Source organism: Papilio polytes, unplaced genomic scaffold (genome assembly GCF_000836215.1).
Source record: "Papilio polytes unplaced genomic scaffold, Ppol_1.0 DF824102.1, whole genome shotgun sequence".
In the NCBI taxonomy this organism is placed as follows: Eukaryota; Metazoa; Arthropoda; class Insecta; order Lepidoptera; family Papilionidae; genus Papilio; species Papilio polytes.
Window position 1 is genome coordinate 5,020,556 of NW_013525102.1, and position 24,218 is coordinate 5,044,773.

Here is a 24,218-nt window from a genome sequence, read left to right on the forward strand (position 1 = left end):
CGCTGCGGGCGCACGGAGGCTTCCACGGCATTTAATAACTTTATTGATCGGTAACGAGGAAAATTGATCGACATTAACGATCTTAATCGCGGCCGGCGTCGATTCATCGCGTGTCGACGTCGACCGATCTCGGGTTAATTTAATTGAAACTGAGTCGAGTAATTAATTAGCGGGCGACGAGAGCCCTCGGCCGGACGAACCTCGCCTTGCCTCGCCCGACCATGTTTACACCTTTGCGTAATCGCACGACGTCTAACGATTTTAAAAATCTATTTTTCTTGAAGAAAAGAATATGTACTCTTTTAATCCTTATCTCTTATCCTTAATTATTTAATCCTTATGAATTAAACAAAATGTTGTTGCACATGAAACTTTGTATACTTATTGCAGGGAATGCAGACAATAGCAGTGGTATGAAAAACATTGAATGAAAATGATTTTTTAATTAGTAACTTTTAATATGTGTAATGCCATATAATATTTGTAATGCGGAGTGATAAAGCAGAGGACAAAGGTACAAAGGGCGGGCTGATCCTCCGGCACGTCACAACGCAGCGGATAGCTGATTGATTCAGCTGAGAGCAATGCGACTGGCAACTCGCAACTCGCGACTCGTCGGTTAATAGCATTTAATCCCGCTAAAACGCTAGGCGATCCGTCATAATGAATATTTATTCTCAACAGAAAGTCGACGCATACTTTTATGACGAATACATATTTTAGTAGCCGACGTAATTCCGCTGATTACTTTCTTTAATTTTTCTGAAAACATTATCTATGTAGATAGGTAAGTGTATTAAAGCTCGGCGAAGGGCAAATATAGACAGACGGAATGTTAAATAAAATACACGATTTTTATCTATCTGGGCGGCAAAGTTGATTAATGCTCCAATGTTAACAACTTTTATACATAAAGTCAAAAGGGTCATGATTTATTTATCTACTGATCCATAAAAGTAATCATTTATGTAGTTTCGAATTAGAATGGTACATTTTCGTGTATAATTTTATTTCGTTTATAAAAATATATTTTTTAATTGCATCAAAGTTCTAATATTAATAAGGAGAAACACAATTTTATCGCGCAGCCATTAAAACTAGGACGCCAAGTGGAAACTGTGGCGAGTCCATAATTAAAGAGATGTTATTATACAGGCGCCTCGTGCAAATTAATTAACAGATGGAAATGGAAAATTATTCAAAAATAATATTCCTTACACAATTGATTTGCAAACGCGTCGCTCGCATCGCGGTATGTTTGAATAGCATTGATTTTTATTTCGATATAATATTGTAAATTGCAATAAGCAGATGTCGTCCCGTATTTAATGTGCCCCGTCCATTAGTCATATGAAACATGTGCCAATACAAATGATATGGAGGTTTATGAATGACAGACGGTTTCGGGGGTGAGGACTGCGGGGGCGGGGGCGGCAAACGGGGGATGGGAGTGCCCCGAGGAGGGCAGAGAAGGGAACACTAATGGATTACATTCGCGCGAGTGAATTAGGATATTGTCGTGCGATCTGTTCCGGTGCACTCCTTTATGATCCTCCCTTTCATACGGGTACATATCTGAGCGACAGACTCGTTACACAGATTAAATATTGAAAAAATAATGAAATTACCGCGAAATACATACCGCAAGTGCCGCGCTAATGGCAATCTCATAATGGAATTTTTCGCCTATTCTCTCTCGTAGCGCATTTCAATCACCATTATAACTAAGCTATGCATATTCTCAAATGAAAAAAAAAACTTTTCATATACCCTTTTCATTTGTCGCCGGCAAACCATTTCTGTTTCATTTATATTCGATTTTGTATATTTTTTTCGAAAGCATCGTTAATTATTCTCCTCATTATTTTTTGATTTTCATTTTGCTGTTTAGTATGCAAAATTAATGTACTTACTTTTAATTAAGATCTCATTAACGGAATGAAGAAGATTGTTATTTGAACATTCATTATTTCAATGATTGCACAAACTTAATCAGATCTTTGATCAAACTCATTAATTATTTCTTGAAACTTGTAGCTGTATTTAAATCATTTCTCCAGTTTTCGAACAAATATCTACATTTATTAAAAAAAAATCTTATCAAGACTTTATAGGAACATAATCTACGGTGCCTTTTTACCACTGGAATTCCCAACATCGCATCGTAGACGGTAATTTAGTTCCAAATAATTTTGGACTGGTGTTAAGACGTCAACAAGGTGCTATTTGCTAATGAGTTATCGTAGTTCTAGTTTAATACAAAATTATATCGAGAAATATGAATTCAAATGTCATTATTATTGTCAGATATCATTTGGGACTCGAACCTGTGACTTGCAATAATATAGATCTCAATTGTCTTGTCAACTATTTAATCTCCTATGAGCTTATATGGAGGAGCGGCTCAATTTGTGCAACTAAACAGTTGAATTCGCTGCGAAATAATCGACAATCGCACTACAATTGTGCGATTATTAAGTCAAAATTATGCGCCCTCTCTTGTTTATGTTTCTTTAGAGTATTCTGATTAAAAGTAATTAAATCCGCGGGAATTTACTGTTTTAATTAAAAGCATTTAACAAAGCAGATAGTTAAATGATAACGTATGATTGCCTGAATTTACTATAATGACCATTGAGGGGAATTAAAATGTATTAATTGAAACATACGCAACTTGTTGGATTGCAGCCGACGCGACGCCGACGCTCGCTCGGCGGCAATGAAGAAAATAATCAATGAACCGTAATCGAGTGCATTCCGACCGGTTTGTTGGGTCGCCGGCGAGCTTTCACTTTTACCCGCCTCAATTAATATACGCAAACATTTATACTTTTGTTTTTTAACATTCGCTAATTTTCCATTTAATAGTCTCGGACGAAATAGAGAACAGAGATAATTTTCAACGATAGTAATCTAAATTATGCTATCATTCAAGAGGTATTATCATTTAATAGTTTCATAAGCTGTTATCGAATTAAAGAGCGCCGCCATACAGCATTATTAAAATGTACTTGTAATTAACAATTATATACGTACCATACTTGAACTAAAGTTGCCATACGAGTACATTTCTTACAAATTATTTGACAAATATAAAAACACCGATATCACATAAACAGCAAAGACAACTTCTACGTACTTCTGTATACAACTACGAGTAGAATAAAATTAATGGTATAAAAATAAATAAAATCCACTCAAAACTTAATAAAGACAAAACTTTCTTTGAATTAATTCAAAAAAGTAACATTATCATAACAAAACAATACTTTTACTGGATGCATTAGACAAAAAAATGTCTAGTAAATATAATAATAGTAAAGCAAATGTGGAGGAGTAGAAACGTCCTGTACGTCGGGGGGAGCCCGCGCCAGCGCTGCCAAACTCTAGCCATCTCGCTACAAGGGTTTCAACTTATCAATTACACCGTTCGCTACTTACGGCGCGGGAAGGGCAAATTGATTTAATGTAACCAGAGTGCTTTGACGAATATTATTAACGTCTTTTTGCGCACTCCATTGTGACGATGACGCGCTTTGTTCTTTGCCGAGGTTTTGTTGTAACAAGGAATTACACTTTTGTGTTATGAATGGGTTAAAATGTTTTTCTAAAGTTTTTCTAGTGGTAAAATTTCTTATAATCTAGTCTAATTATTTTTAAAGCACATCAAGCCTTTATTGAACAAAAATCTTCTCTAAGCTGCCTTAATTTGTTTGGAAAGTTATAAATAATGTAATGCACTCCAATTACAACTAAAATACATTTCCCACGTTAATTTAATCCCTATAAATGCTGATAAATCTCCGTGTTGACACTTGGCAGCATCAGGGGAGGGCGGGGAGAAAGCGGATCGCCGATACACCGGCCTTTAATAAATACGTTTGCTACGAGTCCTCTCATTAGAGCGCCATAACTCCTCATTAGCGGGAATGCTAATTAATGTGACAGTTACGACGGGCGCTCGTAACTCTGGCAGTTCCCCTCCCCCGCCCCCCGCAACCGCAGCCCGCCGATTGTGAATCCGGACCTTGTTAACTCCGCTTTTTACACATACCAACGCATGCGTAGTTGCCGCTGACAAATTTATTAATGCTTCTCTTAATCAAATTCCATGTCTTACAAGATATTTATTACCATTGAAGTTTAATTAAAAAGAAACGAAGAAGTAACAAGTTTTGAGCTGCGATTTTATTTGTACATACATAGGTACACAATGTCACCTTCTGGATGACCGTTCCCCTCTACATTCCATTTAGAAATGGTAACATTGTTATATTTATTTCTGTATGTCGATGAATATAGGCCAGCGATGAACACACATGTTTATTTTTAATAGTCGCTACGACAATGTTGTCTTTTATAAAATGCCATGCGCAGGTATATTTTTAGATTATTTCATTTCATTGCAAGACATGGGAGACGGATATACATAGATATTGTATTGCAAAAATTAAATACAAGAAACCAACCAAAATCTATTAATGCCACGTATCTTAAATTTTAATTAAAAAAACAATATGACCGCATTGCAGCACTTGTTAAAAACAAATTAACCGCTAAGGAGGTATGGAGGTAATATTATGAAAGCTAAAATAGCCATATCACGCTCGCTCCATCAGGGATCAGCGGCGTAATTAAAGCTTAGGGCGAAACTTGCACGTGAAGATCGTAATCGCGGGCATAATTTTAAATCAAATTAACACTTCAACTTTAAACCGAGGTCATTACTGGCATTACAGCGAAACAATATGGAGTCGTGACCGCGCCGGCCGATATCTAAATAATAAATAAATAGGCGGCGGCTATCGCGGCGTCGCATCTCCGCGTTAATGTTGCGCGCCCGACTTTTATAATTAACAATAAATTCGGCCGTTTTTTGTCCGAGCTCTGAACACCGAGCTCCGAGGGCAATGCAACGTCGATATTTTTCCTATTACTCGATCATCGATACCGATCTTAATGATGCCGTACAATACGCGCCTCCGCCTCCGGTGGTCTATTGCCTTTTCGCGCATTACTTCCTACTTATGCAACTTGCTCGTTCGTTCCGACGAATAATTCCCAACGAGAGGTACTCGGAAATAATTAGCTCGTTTTTACCTACGGCCAATCGAATGATCGTCGAAAAATTTCTTTGGATTCCGATTCGAACACACCAAATATGCCGAACGGAGTCCCCACTCGAGTCTCGGCTCCGTTATCTCGTTATCCTAATGAAGTCTACGCTAATGACGAGTAGGTAAATAATAGGGCGGCTAATGGGGGCTTTATCATTCTCGAGTGCGCTCCAGGTAAGGGCCAATTAGAGAGGCCGACATCGGCCCATATTGTTCGGCGCGGTGCTCGCTCCGATTACGATTATTTCCGAACGACTCTCAGCATCGGCACTGATAAATTGGACAAACTATAGCAAAATGACATTCGCGGTTTGCGGTGGCCGCTTTAATTTTCTGTTAATTTGTCGCTTTACAGCTGGCCGCCAGGAGGAGCTTATGGCTGCGTTAATTAATTTTTAAATATCCTATTAAATTGCTTACCATAATGAAAATTGAAAATGTATAAATATTCATTGCGCAAATTCAACAACAATTCAATTCAATACATTTTCAATTAACAGAGTAAAACCAAAAGCACATCTGGTTATATGTTTTAATTTTAACCATCCTGATAATCGTTTCACAAGACTAGCAATCTATTAATATGACGATATGTTCATAATAGTTTAATTGAATGTCTTGTACGACTCGCTATTAAAACTGAATAATGGTTAACAAATAAAGGTGAAGCATTGTAGAGGAGAGGTCTCCGTAGTCGCACAATGAGCCAATCGGGCGGCTAACAAAGCGCGCCGGAGCCGCGCGGAAACTCCCCGGTGCTTTCGTTATTTATACGACGACACGTATTTTTATAGCGGATTTTTATTAAGAAATGGGTCGCAGATTGTAAAGAGGACGAACAGAAAATGGAAGTTACATATTTTATACCGCAAAGTGTGTTGCGCACGGGTTGGAGGCAGGCGTCTTCAATCCCTTGGCCGCAGTGAAACTTCAAGCCGCTGTTTTTTATTGCGCAGAATTTAAATGCATTTTTGATGTTACGAGATGACACGCGGCGGACGTCCGCCCCGCCCCGCCCCGCTTCCCGCTATAATTTTCCAACTCGAAACTCCACTACGGTATTAAGCCTTGATTGCTTGAAGAAACTTGAGACATTTTGGCATATTCTTTGGACTCCCAGTAGATGTAGCGAACGTAGCGTAGGCCTTTATTACCCGCCGCCAGTGATTTGAATTAATTTAATCTTACTTTTCACACACTTTTAAGTTTTATTAAACAAATTTAAACACTTGGTAATAATAGAAATATTTCGATATAATTAATTATTATTTGGATGATAGTGTCACGTATTAGTAACAAATTAATGCGGCGTAATTATCACCTATATATTTGGGATATTGGTAGCGATCAAAAGGGTTACAGTGTATTGGATATGTATGAGGGTTTCCAATTAAGTAGTTGGGGTTTAGCGGGACGGGGCGGGGGTGTGCGGGGGTGACACGACAATACATTTAGTGCGGGCCGCGGGCAGGTGGAGGGCCGCGTATTGACTTCCTCTCTATAGTTTTTAACGCTTACTAAAAGGATTGCCATGTTCGCATTCATACTTCCGAGTATGAAGATAGCGCTCTATACCATTCCGTTTTAAACACATTCCCTAATTCAAAAACTTACCAGTATCTATGGTGGGTTCATAACTCTTAGATTGATATTTTTAAAGTACATTCAAAGTAATCATTTGTCAGTATTTTTACAATGTTTATATTAGTCCTGAAGGATCCAGAAAACCTCCCCTTCCGATGATTTTTGTAAATATTATTTATAAATGAAATATCTAATACAGCATTTAGGCGCACTTTCGGCAGTAATCTGCAGTGACACATGCAGGGGGGGCGTCCGAGCCTTCTCCTTCAACCCCTTACCCCGCGGGCACATTAATTAGCGGCGCGAGGGCTCTCATCAAAGTTTACCAGTTAATTAGGACCGCCTCCCCTTACCTTTGTCGTAATGCCATGAATGAGCGCCGGTTAAGGTTTCTCATTATTCGAGATTCCAGGCGCACTCACTCGCCTAGCCATCCTTCCTTTGTCCATTACGCCACTAACAATATCTCCTTCCAATTAACTGACAAGTTTCGATAAATAATTTCATAGGAACTAAACTATCGTTTGATTTTATAAATTTTTCTTTATTAATATCACTTTTAGAATGTCACAAAACTTAATTTTGCACAAATTATAAATAAATCACTGAAAAATAAAAAAAAAATGTTTTCAATATATAGCTACTTCTATATTGTAAAAAAAATCTCCACTACAACACGATAAAAAAACAAACATTCACTTCCTACTAGCAGTGATCTTTAACTTGATATTGCTTTTTGTATGTTCCCCGAGCACTAGTGTAGTAGTGTGAACAACAAAGGTTATGTGACGCCGCAAGTAGCGTCTTCAATTAACCTAATGGACGGTCCCGACCTGCATTCAGAGCCCAAATCCTCGGAGCTGCAGCTAATTTTCGCCTTAAACGTCACGACGCACAAACGAGCGTTCCAAACGCCGCAAACCTGTCGCACAGTGTAGGGGCGGTGCATGTCACGTGTCGTCACAGCCACCAAAGTAATCCCACACACTTTAAACGACTACATCTTCTACCTATAACAAACGCACAGTGCAACTTCAGTAAAAGCTGAAGAAAGTTTTTCATTGTAATCCTTAAGTAATATTTTTAATTACTCAAAGTAATAAGGTTTAAAAAGATTGATAACGCTTTTTTAATTTAGAATGAATTATCATGTTGATAGCTTTTCAATCTTTCTGTTTTCATCTGAATTTCCACATGGAAAATTAGCAAACAGTTTCACAATGTGAATATAAGTTTTCTCATTTTCTTTTAGTTTATTTTTACTTTGCTAATGACGTTCCGCAGCTAATTAAAATAATTGGCAGCATCGGAACGCTAGCGTTTTATTTCAAGAGGCAACTTTCACCGGCGGCTGTCGCCCCGCCGCCGCCCGCGCCGCCCGCGCCTGCCCGCGACCGCCCGTCTAACGCGCGCGCTCTCGGTATGCATCGCGACTCATTACTCCACTAATGGAGGCCTTAATGAACCAATCTAACAGATTGCTCTCGAATCTTCAGCGGAGGCCTCTGATTTGAAAGCCCCACTCAGCGTCCTGCTGTCTTTTAAAATTAAATACAATCGCAAGTTGCACTTTATTTTTGCAACGTTTAAAAAACAGGAAAAATCTCTCTAACACATTTTATACGTTAATTGAAATATAATTCGATCGATGTACTATTCGTAGTGATATATAATTTCACCGCCCAATCATGAAATTGTATCTCTAACAATCCAAATGAGATTGCTAATATAAAAAGATAAACAGTAATTTGTTAGACAAACACGCCACGATATAAAATTCGTCTCGAGTAGATTCCATGTCACCGTGTGTCTCGGTTTGACATGTTTGTCTCTCTTAATTCTGTGTGTTTTTGCTAATCGTGTCGGGGCGCGCATCACCTGGCGGTGGCTGGTGACTGCGCTCGTGCCGCGGCTCAGCGCTCGCCTCATTTATCATTTAGCAGAGACTAATGAAAGCGCGAATAGGTGCCGGCAGAGCACTCTTAAATTACTCCGACCGAGGCGGCTCTTACACGACGCCGTGCGAATTCAATCAACTACAAACTCAACACAAGGCGCAAGATTTATGATCGACACGAATCGAATTCGCTAACAAACAATATCGTATTCGAAGCGGTACGATACGAGTATATCAATATTGCAGAAGCTATTAATACGTCCGTCTCATGAGCGTGCGGGGGCTCCCCCCGCGACCGCCGCCCGTCGCCCGCCACCGCCCGCAGTCGCCGCTCTTAATTGAATGAGGAGCGGGAATTGTTTCCCAAAATGAAACAATTAATTGTGCAACGGCTATTCCGCCTTACATGGATAATACGTTCGTTTATGGCCTCCTAACGCGGCTGCATGGCGTCCTTTATTGGACCGACTCTAGGAATTTGTGTTCATTGGAGCTCGTATCCAAAATTTAATTGGGAATTTATAAGAACGTCTCTTTGTTGTCCCGGGATGCGGAACGTTTTTGCAGCTGGTCGCAACCAAAATTTTATCTTATGTTAAAGTTTTGTAAATTCCGTCCAAATAAAGAAACAACGCTTTAATACGTCGTTTATAGTTGCCGTACAACGTCGGCGGGGAACCGTTTACTTAGAGGAGTGGCGTTTAAAATTTTCATGGTCAGGTCATAGCTCGTGTTATGCGGTTATACCGCGTGAAAATTCAACGGTACAAGCGGAGCATGTAGCGCATTCGGCTCGAAGACGCATCGTAAACCGTCTTTACGCCGCTCCACGAGAGCCTCTCAAAACTTTTCATATTCCTCGCTCGTAAAACGGACCAAAAAATACGAGCGACCAAAAACATTGTAAACGCTAGCTGGTTATCGACGCGGGTGGCCGTTACCAACGGAATTAGTTTTAAAACATAGTTTTAACTGTGCTTGTTGCACTCCAAATTACCTGTTTTTCCACTTTGCTGTGCGCCCGGCGAAACGACCTCGGCAATGCTGTGCTGTAAAAATGCGGGCTAATTTAGTCCAGGCGCAATAGAACTTATCAATTAACTTGATTTCGTACCCTTTTATTATCCAAAGCGTGTTTCTAATTGCAACATCTAATTCTCTATTTTTACCTACTTTAACTAAATAACTTCTAGCTGCTATTGTAATAAAACATAGATACATTTATGTAGTCCAAGGTACAAGAACATCAATCATGTTCTCTGACCCTGTTCAGTTTAACGAAGTATTGTATCGCACTTTGGTTGCACAAATCCATTATTAGTTATTGTTAAGATAATTTTTATTTAAGAATGAGTTCAAGTAGTTGGCACAAATAGAATCTTTCAATACATTAATGACAGAATGCGAAGGTAACCAAATCAAAAGCGGTAAATGTAAGCATGTCATGAAAGGTGAGGTATCAAGTACGCTGCAACGTGACGTCAGAGGAGATGTGCTTAGAACATGGCGCACCAGGCACATTCAATTTGCTATTTATCTCCGAATGGATCTGAGTCATTACTTAGCTGAGCGAGAGAGATGAGAATGGGATGCAGTGGAAATTGCACAGGACTCGGTGCATTCATCGCCAGCGCCCGTGCCCGCCGCCCGCCGCACGCCGCCCGGACGTGAGAGAAGTGCGTTTTAACTCAATTGTTTGTTCCGTTCTAAGTAGGAAAGTAAGCGGAAGGGTTGTGTTGTCTCCACATGTTTCTATCTTTTTAAAACGACACCTAACAAAAAGTAGAGTGGTAATATAGGCATTCACTTGAAGACAACGTTCTATATATTTCAAACATTGGCAATGTAAAAAAGTGAAGTCAAAGAAAAAAAACGACTACAAGTTACGCTATTCGTATAAAGAGTTTATTATGCATTTTTTACAATTGAGTGAATTCCCGTTCCCAAAGTATGGAGCATTTTATCTCTGTTACTACAAAACTATGATAGCGTAGTATTTTTCTACACATGTTTCGGCAGTGAAGATTCTCGGCAACATTATTCTGATACTCTACATCTCTATCAAACTGTTTTCTGTAATGCATTACCTCGTTCCTTGGTGCAGATCGCAATTAAGACGCTTTAATCAAGTGAATTCAACATTTTGCTTTTAATCGAAATATATTCTCGATTTGGAATGCTCGTAACCGTGAGAGCACTTCAATCTATGTTCAAAGGAAGCTCCAAATGCTATCGTTTATATTAATTTTGCTAAGCAAAACTCCAAAACTCTTATAATGACCCATCATACAACGCATGACATATTTATTCTGATTGTTAAAAAGCAATTTTCAAAATTAAAGTTTTGTTCCGATATGATGGCTGATAGCTGTAGTGTATTGTAGTAGTTCGTACACGCCCTTCATAGGGATAAAGGCAGATGATGATTTTAAAACGTAACAATAGATTTTTTTTATCAATTAATATGTTGGTACTGTTCGTTTGTTATTATCGTTTTATAAAAAATTGAAAACAGTAATAATAATTTAGGCAAAAGTCGTAAAGCTTTACATAAATGACGACTTTGGTACATTGTCAAAAATTTCCATTACTAAATTCGTATACAAAATTGATATTTTTTCCCAGAATCTGATAATGGTAGTGGCGGAGTAGGATTTATTATTCAGGCAACATTATGCATGAAAGGATGCTTTCAGTAGTAGGACATGTTTTCGCAAATAGCTAATTTGAGCAACAGAAAAGGTCCGCGATCGGGCGGTCGCTGCCTCAATCACAGGAAGTGCGCCATCTCATCGCGGAAGTGGTTTCTCCTGCCGTCCTGCTCGCACACACCTCCCTCTCACTCGCTCGTTTTGTAAACCTGCAACCTTAATGGACGCTTTCGTCTGCATCATATACGATTGAGTGCATTTGAGTAAGTGAGAAAAAAAGCAAATTAATGTCATTCAATTACATTTAACATGTAGATAACAAATACATTTACTTATTTATGTTGTAAATTTTGCCTGTTATACTTTATTAATGTTTAAAAAAAAAAAAGAAAATTGATCATTTTTAAGTTGTTTCGTATGTCGTGTGCATTTATTTGATATGGACATATCTTGATTTCTAACTAGTTCGGAGTTTAAAAAGTCAACAAATACGTAGTTATTGTGTTTTAATTACTTTTTAAACGAGCAACTTTCGTAGTAAAATGGAAGCCAATTAATCAGCAATAAAAACTTTACCACAGTTTTAGTTGGGAATTCAATAGAAAAGTGAATCATTTATTTCTCGTAGGGGTGCGCCGTTAAGTTGCCGGGAACGGGAACTATCAATCATTTCCTAAGGTCGCTGACCTACTGCCCGGAATTCACTTAGGACTCGCTGGGATTATTGATAGATGTTGCATATGGTATACATACGCTCTTGATATTATGTGCAATACAAAAAACACTACCATTTATTTCTAAACTAATTCACCGGATATAAATTTCGGTATCACAGGTGTATTAAAGTTATTCTTGATTTATTTTTATATTTATTAACGTACAGAAACGTTATATTAATTTATAGAGAGTAAAATAAATAGAGGGTAGAGTAACGTGCGCATTGATAAGGGCGCTCGATTAAAATGAATCAGAGCAGTGCTGCTAATTGGGGTGGCCGGCGGCTCATCCAATTAGCCGCGACTTAGAAACCCCTGGCCGCAAGCCGCGGCCCGCAGTAATCTGCCCGGCCCGCTGCCGCCGCCGCTTGAGCACCGCTGTCTGCCTACACTGCTACACCGCTACACTCACTTAACTGAACGAAGACGTACTACTTGCTCTGTTCTTATTTAACTCATTTGTGTTTCCTACACAACATTGACATCAAAATTAATTATTTATTTAAAAATTCTTATAAAGATCTATTTGATTTCTATAATTTACGAACCGGCGCCCGATTTCTCTATTCGTGAAATTGTATTTGTTTAGAGGAGGCGCGATAACGAGTCGGCGGCGGCGGGACTTGGCGACATCATTAATGACTTGGGAGTCGTCGGGTCCGGGTTCGCGTGCACAATCCTTGTTATATCTTTATTACAAAGGAGTACCTCATTAATTTGGCAGCCCCTTGGGGTTGAGAGAGTCGCGAACCCTTGACCTCGTTCGCGAGAGCCCACGACACCGAAACGTTACGAATCGAAACAACACACCTTGCGATACATAATTAACGACACCTCATTATTGCGTAACAAATATCGTCTTGCCTCCGCCCCCGCACCCGCAGCACCCGCTACCCCCAAGTCTACACGAGTGTTGCCTCCAAACGTTTGCACTCACGACAATCATTTCGACGAACGAAAAAGACGTTAAAGTCAAACTTAGATCATTCTAGTAGCGCACATTATTCCTTGACTCATTGCTTCAGCTAGACAGTTTCTATTATCCCTAATAGTCGCCGTAAGAGTTTTAAAATGGCTCGAATAGCGAAACTTGTTCCTTTCACGATGTATCCAGGACACGCGGAACTCGAGAAAGTTCGCTATTGAGCGTCGCATTTTATTGGACAAATTCTATAATCAGCGTGTGCAATCGACGAGAAAGATGCAAGTGGAGAGCGAGCTAGACGCGAAGACGCGCGCAGGTTAATTTGTGTTGGAGAGCGAGGGACGCGTGTGAAGGAGCTAATGAACGGGTGCCGCTGGCTGCCGGACGCAGGCCCGTATCCGCGGACTCGTGCATTTTTAATGGCTCACGCTAGCACACTCACTATTAATATTTACCGAACACGTCAAGAGGGTGCACTTTACCTTTTAGTTAACTAGCGTCCGGCCGTTCATTAAATTTTCACGCGCGTCAGTTTCGGGCGAATTTTCCGCGGCGGTGACCGGCCGAAGCGGCCGATAACGAGCGCGGGCCGGCTCGTTACCCTCCCCCGCGCGCCCGCTAGCATACCCCGCACACCCCGCACTAACCCTCCACCTCGACAACCCGACCAAATTTTATTAATAATAAACTGTAACTGAAACGGTGGCTTTGAAGTACGAGACCAAGTCGATCGCTCGTTATCGTAAATTATGTTAAATCCTTTGAAGCACAGTTATTTCTCAAAAGTCATGTGCCAGTATTCGTTATTTGACAAACAGGTGCCTTTACCGCATTTGACAGCCATACATACCATTTCTGCTCTGCTTTGGGCTAAACAAACCTGAAAAAAATTTGCATGTTAAGGAAAAAACAAAAATATTACATAAATTGTACCCCTTACATCAAATATTCACATGCAGTGCAATGCAATAGTAGCATAATACTATTTAAAATTGTAAATCAAATGTTGTTCATCCAAAACACGACTAATTGAAAAATACACAAGTAAAAAAAATTAAAGGCAGTCATTAAAAGTAAGTTGCTATATATCCATTAATTATGATAAACAGAAAGGTGTCTCGTAATCGCTTCACAAGTGGCGAGGGCAAGCCAGCGCCGTCAGAGGTCGCTGAAGACGACTTGATTAATGCGCGCCCGCGAACCACTCATCTACAACACGTATCTTGAGATTGCCTCATTTAAACAACAATTTTTACACATTAATCACTATCGAGTACTAAACCTTTAAAACTCAGTTAACTAAAAAGACGTTTATTTTCTCAAAAATGTCGATATGATTTTCTGTTTCTATCACTAAGAACTTCATTCGTCACACAGCAAGATAAAGTTTGTGCAGCTTGAGACGCGTTTGGGTTGTGTTGCGACATTGCGCGCGTGTCCAGAGGCACGGCGCGCGATCGCGTGCCTTACGACATGAATAAGCAATGAGCGCGCGCGCACGCGACGCGACAAACGGCCCGCGCGCACGCCACCGCCCTAGCCGCCCTAATTTATCGCCGCCCGCCGTCCGCCCGCCCGCGTTATCACTCTGCTATCTCATCGCTACCCTATCTCACTCTAACGTATTTATAGAATCACTTTAAACAGATTGTCTGACCGTATCGCGACTTCTTAATTTAACGTTGATTTGATTGAATGATATGATTTTACCACTTTTTTGGTAGATTCTATAAACAAAGCTATATTGAAATTACTGTTGTCATACAAATCTGTTACTTACGAATGGTATATTAATTGAATACAATTCATGAGTGTGTCGTATTAAAGGACGTTACATAATCAATTAGCAGAGATACATGCATAATCAATTACGGGCTCGCCGCAAGATGGTCGCAGCTCCCGTGGCTCGGCTCGTGGCGACAATATCGCACGATGTCGGCTGTCGGCCCTTGTTTGCGGACCGCTTCACGTTGCGCCTAAAACTATTAAATTATTTAGGACTAGTGTGGCATTGTGTCGCGAAAGTCGGCCGGGCCTCGCGCTACCCGTCGTCGCCCGCCCTGGACCCGAGCAAACAGTTGCTGTTGTTCCAATAGATACGATACCCGCCGAAGCCGGTGCAGATTGAAATCGTTACGGATAGGTAGGTTGCACATATACAGCGGTGGCCAAGCTAACTTTCCCTAAATATTTTGAATAAACATGGTATTGAAAAAAAAACGATGTTATGAAAGTAATGTAAATTCTTATATGTATGCATAACACTTTTTATTATTATAACATCTGAAGATATTTTGATGGTATTTTGAAAAGTAAAAATAATTAAAATAACTATTATGTATCTATTTCCCAAATGTTAATTTTTGATTTCTAATATTTTGAATTTGGAGAACATCTTTACATTTTTTCAATGTCATCGCTAAAATTTAACGAAGTTGACCAGTAAGTAACAGTACCCAGTAGTTACGCGGGCAGTGTGTGGCGGCCCTTACCCGAGGGATGCGGCGGCTATGTTTGATCAACTAGTTAATGGAATGCCGACGTAGTATTGTGCTCGCGGAGGCGTTTACCATTCAATACCGATATTAAACTACGCGTGTAAATGTGTTTGTTTACATTGTTATTTCTTAGAAAACAATGCCGTCATCGTAACTGTTCACATTATCATTTATGAGATTTTTATGATATACGTTTCATGCTTACTGTACATTGCTTCTAGGAGTCATTTTTTGTTTTCATTTTGGCCATGGGAAAATGCAAGTTATTGATTGTTTTACCAAATTCATTCACTCGAATATCAAAGAACATATCGTGGATGATTTTGACATTGGTTAACCATACATAATGAATCAATATGAATACAATCTTAAATTTCATCTGTTATTGTACTGATGTTCATTATTTCCAGAAGCTTCTGAGTTTGATATTTTGTGTCAGAGATTCAGCAATTTCATTTGACTTAATGCGTTGACTGTCGTAACATTTAATATAAAGACAATTCAGATTTCATTAGAGTTTGAGAAACTCTAAACAGCAGTAGAAGTTACAACAAAGCAAGCGCCTAAATCGCAATACAAACGGGACACGGCGCGGATAAATCAACACAAAGTTACGCGGACACGAGTGGATAATTTTCATTGTAATCGCACGACCGTCGCCCGTCGCCCGTCGCCTGCCCCGGCAGGACCGTCCGTAGAGAATACGCGACCGCCGCCGCCCGAGTTTCAATAGCCCTGTATTAGTTTGAAAGCTAATTGTTTCACGTAGCCCGCGGCGCGCCGATACGTCGCCTCCACAAATATTATGCATGTTTAATTAACGCCATTCCCGATTCATAATCCGACAGTGATAAATTAGACGGCTCTGCGGTCGTAATTAGGTACGCAATTATCGCGGCACGTTTGAATTCATTAGCGGAGGTACGAGTACGTGGCGCTGGGCACTAGGCGAGTGTGATTTATAGTGCGATGTCTAACCGATCGTAATTAATACAGCGTTACACCTGGGTCTTGCGACCCGCGCCTCCGACGCATCCATCACGCCTCGACTTCCCGCTCGGTTTTTAACCCTCGCACGCCGTAATGATTAATCAGCTGCGAGATAGTACCGTCCGGACTAATTATTAGATAATAAGCGTATTCCACAACAACACTAGGGTTATCAGAAACGGTTGTTTAATTTCCGTAGCCACCTGGCTCAATGGCGAAACGATTGGCGAGCGCCTAATTATATTTTAATCGCAACGTGAGCCGTGCCGAGGGTTGCGCGGGGCACGGGGTGCACGGCGCGGGGCAGAGGGAGCATGGCACCACTAATTCGTTTGTCCGGCGGCTTCGTCCACACCGCCTGTGGCGATTGTTTATTCTCATAGGAGAGTTTAGGTCTCCTGAAGCGATACCGCTTAAATATATTAACCGAAGCGTTTACGGAAAGGGTTTAATTATGCACTATACGCTCTAACGTAGCCGAACGACGTCGAGTTAATTAAACCGTACATTGTTTTAAAGACGAGGGCGAATCGGAGCTTTAAAATTATATAAGCCCGTTCGTCTTTTTCATACGAGTGCACGATGCGAGCGCCTCCTTATTCGTCGTAGACGTTCCGTAGCGCTGTATTACTTGCACTAACTTGCGCCGAGTTCATCAAGTGTAATAAATATTAAAGTTACAATATCATTGTTAGAACACTCCGCGTGCCGCGCAGCTGTTCCGGAGAACTATTGCCTGTTCGGTGTGTAGGTACGGACCTTTGTTCGCTGTATCAACTATGAAATTACTATTACACTGAACGTGTACGTACGAAGTAGATTTTGGGTAAATCAATTGCAGCTCGGGTCGCTAACCGAAGCGTCGTTTCACGCCTATTAATCGGCAGGCGAGTCGCACGTTATGTTTAAAAATTTAAACTGACCACAGCATAATCAATTTTACAGATTGAACTCTGTAAATGAAGCATATTTCAAAACACCGCTATGACATACATATTAAAATTGCTTATAACTATCATCGAACGTCTTATTAGAAACGCAACGGTATAAATATTCCTTATTACAACAATTTTTATTTTTACGCATTAGAAGATGAACAGTGTTTACGCGCACATAGAATGGAATCGAACCAAGAAAGTTAAGAAATTATGACTAGTATTTGATGTAAATTGTGACTTACGAAATATGAGGCCTTTTTGGCATGGACTAGCAGGAGCGAGAATCTGTCGCTGGACGTGTGATAGACTGAAGCAGTAAACTACTCCTGCGCGAACTTTGCATTAGCGTAAGAGCCTATGGAGGGGCGCGGGGGGAGGTGCGGCACGAAGGGGGGGGGGACGCTGCGCATTGGCCATTAGCGTGATTACAGAGCCCCACTCGCGAATTCTTTAGGCCTCCCGTCTCATAATACTACATATTTCATTATTTATGTAAGCCCTGTTTTACTTCAATCTACTCTCTCGGAGATTACACAAGTAATATACGTAAAGCTCATCTTTAACGTAAGCGAATCGCGTCTGGAAGTCGACGTAACTTACTTTATTGACTGCGGAGAACAAAATTTGCTAAATTTTTCGTCTTATTTGTGTAACAAACCAATTTCATTTTCTCTAACTGAAACTATCGAAACACTATAGAGTTACGAAACACTAACAAACTGGTCAGACTCGAGTTTAATTTCATATGCACACATTGTAAATGCTGCGAATTTGCTCTGTGTATAAGTCAAAATATATTCATACAATATTTGCAATGTAATAGAAAAAAATGTCTGGATTACAAACATTGATGCACAATATCAAGAAGGTTTCTACACACTTACCATGTCTTTAACGAAACTGAAGTTAAAGTAATTTGTATTCAAATATTTTATAACATTGTTCCAGATGATGGCGTGCTCGTACCTGAGCGCTAAGGGCGCGAGGGCACAGGCGACGGCACCGGTAGGGTCGGGGAGTGCGGGCTGCTGGACACCGCCCAACTACACCTGCCTGCCAGAGCCGGACTCACTGCCGGGACACACGCAACTGCCGTGTCCCCAGCCGTGTCCCCGGCCGCACACCAGCACCGACTACCGAACCCTCGGAGCAGCGTGCCACGAGCCAGCCCTCGACCTCACGACCAACTCCTCATCTCTCAAGCCCCGCGTCCCCTCGCCCACAGGGGACACAGAGTGATAGTGTTGTGACAAAAGACAATCGGACTCAAAACGGCCAATGTAATATTATTACTAAACGTATCCTTCGACTGAGGAACGGTACGATTAGTAATATTTCTTACAACGCCAGTGAGTTATTAAGTTATATTTCAGTACACCACTAACACGGTCGTTGCCGCGCTCATTACACTTTTATCAGATTTGTAAACAGTACCATCGCGCACAAATATCCGTGTAACGATCGTGTTGGCGACTGTACTCTTTACATATTTAATTTCGGTTGTGAAAATTGCAATTTATGTAAAACTTACTCGCTGCTGTGTAAATTTCTATTGAAATCTGTAACTTAGCGTTGTTCGGAATGAGATGTGTTAAACACAAAGCGTGTTGTTTCTATAATAAAAGTGATATTGTAGATGTGAGTGAACAAATGCATATCCTATGTATTGATATTGTTACATATTAAAGCACTCACTAAATAATTTAATCTATAAAGTATAAACAAACGTTTATGCTTTCAACATTATTCAATGGAAACATCAGTGTACTTAAAACATATTAGGAAGTATTTAAACCTAAATGAATCGTATGCGCTTATGAGGTAAACGCAATAAACATCGAACAAAGAACTTTTTTAACATTATCAGTGTATGTTAGTTAAAAATAATATACAAATCACAGACCATTAAGAATAGTATTTCAATAAGTTGTGATGGAATTTATTGGTGTTTTTATTTATTTTTTATTACGTTGTGGATATTTTGTCTATTGTTTTGGTACAATTATGGACATTTTCATTATTATTCTTGCCAACCGGTAACATATGTCGGTGCGTACTAACGTCTTACACTCTGTGATTTGTAATCTTGCGTGTAAATAAAATCTCGAATAAATTTGTTATTTCGTTTATAATGACGCGCTGTTACTTAAACTTCTAAATAGCTACTTAATCATTGAAACTGTAAATATTAGTATTAAAGAATTTAGATCATAAGTAGACACATCTCGTACCTATTAAGGCGCGATCTTCGTAGCAATAATGATGGATGCCAATGTTGAAGTTTCCAGCCGTGTAACCGTGCACTCTGTATATAACTGTGGTTTACCATCGATATCATGACTCGTTTGAATCAATTATTTAAACAGTTAGTGTAATTTATAAACGCTGACATTCCTTCTTGTTATTGAAATAAAAAATGTGTACTTCTGCTCTGAAGATTAGAAATCCACAGAATACATAGTTTAATCCGTATTTAAATTACCGTACTTATTGAGTACATATGTTAGCGTTTAGATAATCTTGCCATCTATAAATACCTTTATTTTACTCATTGTAAATTGCTCGACTTTGAGAGACATTATTACAAAGCCTTGTTATTACAATGTGTTTACCATTATCAGGTATTGAGTGCTCTCTCAAGGCTGCAGCAATCTGTTTAGTAACAATACAGTTATGGTGTTACCAGTACTTACACAAAGAACGATATTGCAACTATACTTAGCCTAAGGAATACGGCGACAGGAAGAGATATTAAATTTTGTAAATTATCCTATTGTTTTATTTCCTTTACATCATGCTAATATTATAAATGCCAAAGTTTAGATGTTTGTTTGGATGTTTGAAAGCGTTTTAAAGACTGAACGGATTACAATGAAATTTGGAACAGATATAGAGGATAGTCTGGAAGGACACATAGGCTACTCACTTTTGCTTTTTTAATTCCACGCGGCCGGAATCGCGGGCAAACACTAGTTATATTAGTAAAACAAACACTTTAAAGTGTACAAGCACGGCATCTTGTTGAGAATTTAAGTTGGAAAAAAATAGTCTATGCTTCATCTAAGTTCTGCTTTAAAATTTAGAAACAAATCAACATAAATATTTAAAATGCTAGCAACCATTCACTCTGGTAAGGGATTAACTGTAAAGGCTTACAGCCATAATGAAACATATTACTGAGAGTTTTTATTACAGGCGGCCCATTACAGACGGTCACTGATAATATTAACTGAACAGTTAAACTGTGCATGTGTAGGCAAAACTAACTGTACACAACCGACTAGTATATAAGCATATAAGTAAAATTGCAACTACAAACTACATAGGCGCTTAAACAAAACCTTGCTGCAAGAAAAGCTACAATCTACATATGTACACAATTTCGTGACAGATATGAATAAGAAATATAAATTTTAATAAAAATAAATCCAAAATCTATATTACTCTAATTTGGTTAAAATACAGTTTGCAATCAGAGCGTCAAGTTAAATTTAATCAAAACAAATCGTCTAATTTTATTATAATTTAATTCGGACTAACCGCCATACTTGCTGTTTTCTTTCCTACAAAAAGTATTCCTTGACATTGTATTGAATTAAAAAGCAAGAGACCAGATGGCCGGCGCCGCTTAACATTGCAAATTAAATCATTATACAAGCCTTTCTGGGGACTTTTTTAAGACCCTTGATGAAATTAAAAGCGGAAATTGCTAATTAGTACCCAGATATTTCGTCTGCAATTCTAATATCTACAGTGCAAATAAAAATAATTGGAACAGACGAATACCTACTTAAAGTCATTGAAAAAATAGAAAAAAAAAATAAAAATTAATAGGAATTATTCGAAACGAGCAGTTTGTGATACTGGCTAGTCCATTATTTATTTTTAAACTTTATCGGTGCGTGGTGGTGGGCATTGAACACGCGTGGCTTAGTACACAAGGACACACAGACGGTCGCACTTTATACTTATTGAACACGAGTTTTGGACGCGCAGACAATCGGATTACTCCATTGTTCGGCGGCTTGTTTTCGAAAATATGTTGTACTACAAAACATACGCTTTTCAACAATTTACCTTTTTAATATAACTTTTGAATATATTCAGATGTATCTCGAAATGATTCAAAAAACATAAATGTACACATATAGCGATGATTAGATACATTTATGTATTTCGAATGCATATTATGCATTTAATAAATAAATGCGAATGTTTGGATAGATGGATGGATCTCTATGAAATTTGGCATCCTCTAGGATAGTCTGTTAGAACACATAGGATAACTCCTTTTTTATATCCATGCAGACGGAGTCGCGGGCGATAGCAAGTAAACTGTGACGTTTTTAACATTAAAATATTTCAATATTTGAACAAAACCTTAGCTTTCAGTTAATATTTCAATAGATCTCATTAAAGCATTTCCTGCGCCAAAAGCAGTGAAGCTTTGTCAAAATTTATCCGCCGGCAGGACCAATTACGGCGGTACTTCCTTCCTGACAGACGCACCATCAAATATGTACGAGGCTCAGGCGAAAAATGGCGAGATTCGTGAGTGACGCGTGGACACGATGAATGAATGATGCAGCACGGATCTGACTAATCAATAGAGTCGCCAGTCGCCAGTCGCCGCCTGCAGCCCAACACTAGCGCGCAATGCTGTCTAAATGCTGCCATTGTACATTGGTGGGCCACGAAACTTGGCATAAAATTAAACATGTCATATTAAAATCAGTTAACTTTTCAACAATTCTCATATGGTCTCAACTCAAACGTATTTAACTAAACATTTCTAAATGTAAAAAAAATGTTGCTTAAATATAATTGACGGAGTTTTCCGGTAGATCTAATTAATAACAGCAATGTTTATCGTTAAATAATTTAAATGAAAATCTCTAACTAAGCGTAACTAATGAGTTACATCCGCTTAAGCAAGGAGTTGTGTGGCCATACATTTTCACGCTACTCTAAAAATCCGTATATTGATGAATAGTGAAAAAATGAGAAAGGTTTTTAATGTTGTTTTTATACCTGAATATTGGTTTGTGAACAAATGAAATAGAAGAATTTTGCAGCGACCAGCGTCAGGTTTTATACTCAATGTTTATGACATTCAAAGCATGCGCACACCTGAAATTAAACTATCGCATGACTGTTTAGTCTCGCTTTGATTCCTATGAGGTTATGAGGCGTCACTACTCGATTTTCAGTTGTTAAAGTGGCTGCGAAACGATCGACAATCGGAAACACAGTCGTGCGATAGATTTGTCAAAGGTGTGCGCTCGCTCTTAGAATGACATATTGTTATGGACTTTAATTTTATCGTACTACATATTTGATGTGAAATACATGTATTAAAATAATTGAGAGACATATCAAAATTAACAAGTAGATGTGGACCGACCCCCAGGCTCAAGCAGTCGTTATCTGAAGTCTGCGAGGATCGTTCAGATTCGACTTGTCCACTGTACACTAGTCAACATAAGTTACACTCATTTATGAAAATATTTTTCAACTTTTTATAACTCGTATTTTAATTTTCATAAGTAATAAATATTCAATCTAAAATAGACGATCGTCTAAGCTTTTAAGTATATGAACTTATTTCTTCAAGACTATTTAAAAAAGGTATTTAAATTGCTTAATTTCACATCTTTAATAGAAAGCTGTTAGAATATAACCATAAATTAATGTACACATATTATTTTTCTTAACAGAAAATTTAAATTCACTAAAAAAGCAAGTGTATCTAAGATTTTTATTACCGCACAACTTTTGTCGCTGAGTGTACCGTGTTTTCTTTCAGCGGCTTATTACAGTACACTTTAATATGGTTAGCATACATCATTATGCGTGTCCGTTGTCCGAAGCCGAACATGCCGCTATCTTCGACATCAACATATTACTTCACTAACAATCTAACAACGTATTTCAAGGAATACTGATGAAGGAAAATATGACCCTGTCTAAAGGAAACTGTTTTCTTTATGGAAATTGCCTTATCTACGCTTCGAGCGAATGCAAAATAGCTCGGAATATTCAAACTATGATCTAATTAAAATAATGTTTTTCAATCCATCTTGTTGATTTTGATTCGTTTATTGTTCAGCGCATATTGCTTTAACGTAATTTTCATCAGAAGTTTTTTTATAAGAAAATTGAATAAAACCATGAAAATGAATGTTTATTCCAAACTGTAACATAAAATAATGTTATAATCTACTAGCGACAATTAGAAATTGAAATCGAAATGTTTGAAAATGTGAATTAATTAATTTTCTTTTTAAATGCAGCAATTATTAATTAGTCGTTACAGTTTAAAACTCAGAATAGTAACATTACCGTTACAATACTAAGCGCTTTCCTTTTTTATTTACGTCATCCCAAGTCCAGCCAGTAGCCAGTAGGCAGTAGCAGTAGGTGAGTTGTGGACCGTTTATCCCGCAATCAAGTCAGTAATAAATTAACGCCATTACTAAATTATGCCCTGGCCGTGGATTAATCTAGAAGTCGGTCCGCAGTCCGACGCGGCCGCTCTTACATTATTACAGCATTCATTAGAGTTCGCTAATTACTCCTTGCTTTAATGAATAAGCTCTAATGAACCACTTTCTGTTAATTAAAGGCGGCGTGGGTTGGGCGAGGGGCCGCGGGGGGCTGCGGGCGGTGCGGGGGGTACTTTTCTCCGGGCTCTGATTGCAAATGTGAATTTGTGTAAGTCTGAGTGGAAAGAGTGTTTCAACTGAAAAGGGGTAATGAGGCGGTCGAGAGAAGCCGAATTACTTGCAACTGCAATGCTCTATAAATTACGATTCACTAGCTAAATTGCACCATCATGTAATACTTATGATGGATTTTCTGTGAAAGGAAAATTGTATAAGAGTACATACCCTTCATTGTAC

At 39.0% G+C, this 24,218-nt stretch overlaps 1 protein-coding gene across 2 annotated transcripts in view; it reads left to right on the forward strand.

The window, feature by feature from the left end:
- Positions 1 to 20,084, forward strand: part of LOC106099741 (LIM domain transcription factor LMO4) — a 121,498-nt gene extending 101,414 nt beyond the window's left edge. For both annotated transcript variants that reach the window (XM_013278381.1, XM_013278380.1), the window contains exon 5: positions 18,265 to 20,084. The gene's annotated coding sequence lies outside the window, so the exon portion shown is untranslated. The remainder of the gene's footprint in view (positions 1 to 18,264) is intronic.
- The last annotated feature ends 4,134 nt before the right edge of the window (positions 20,085 to 24,218 follow it).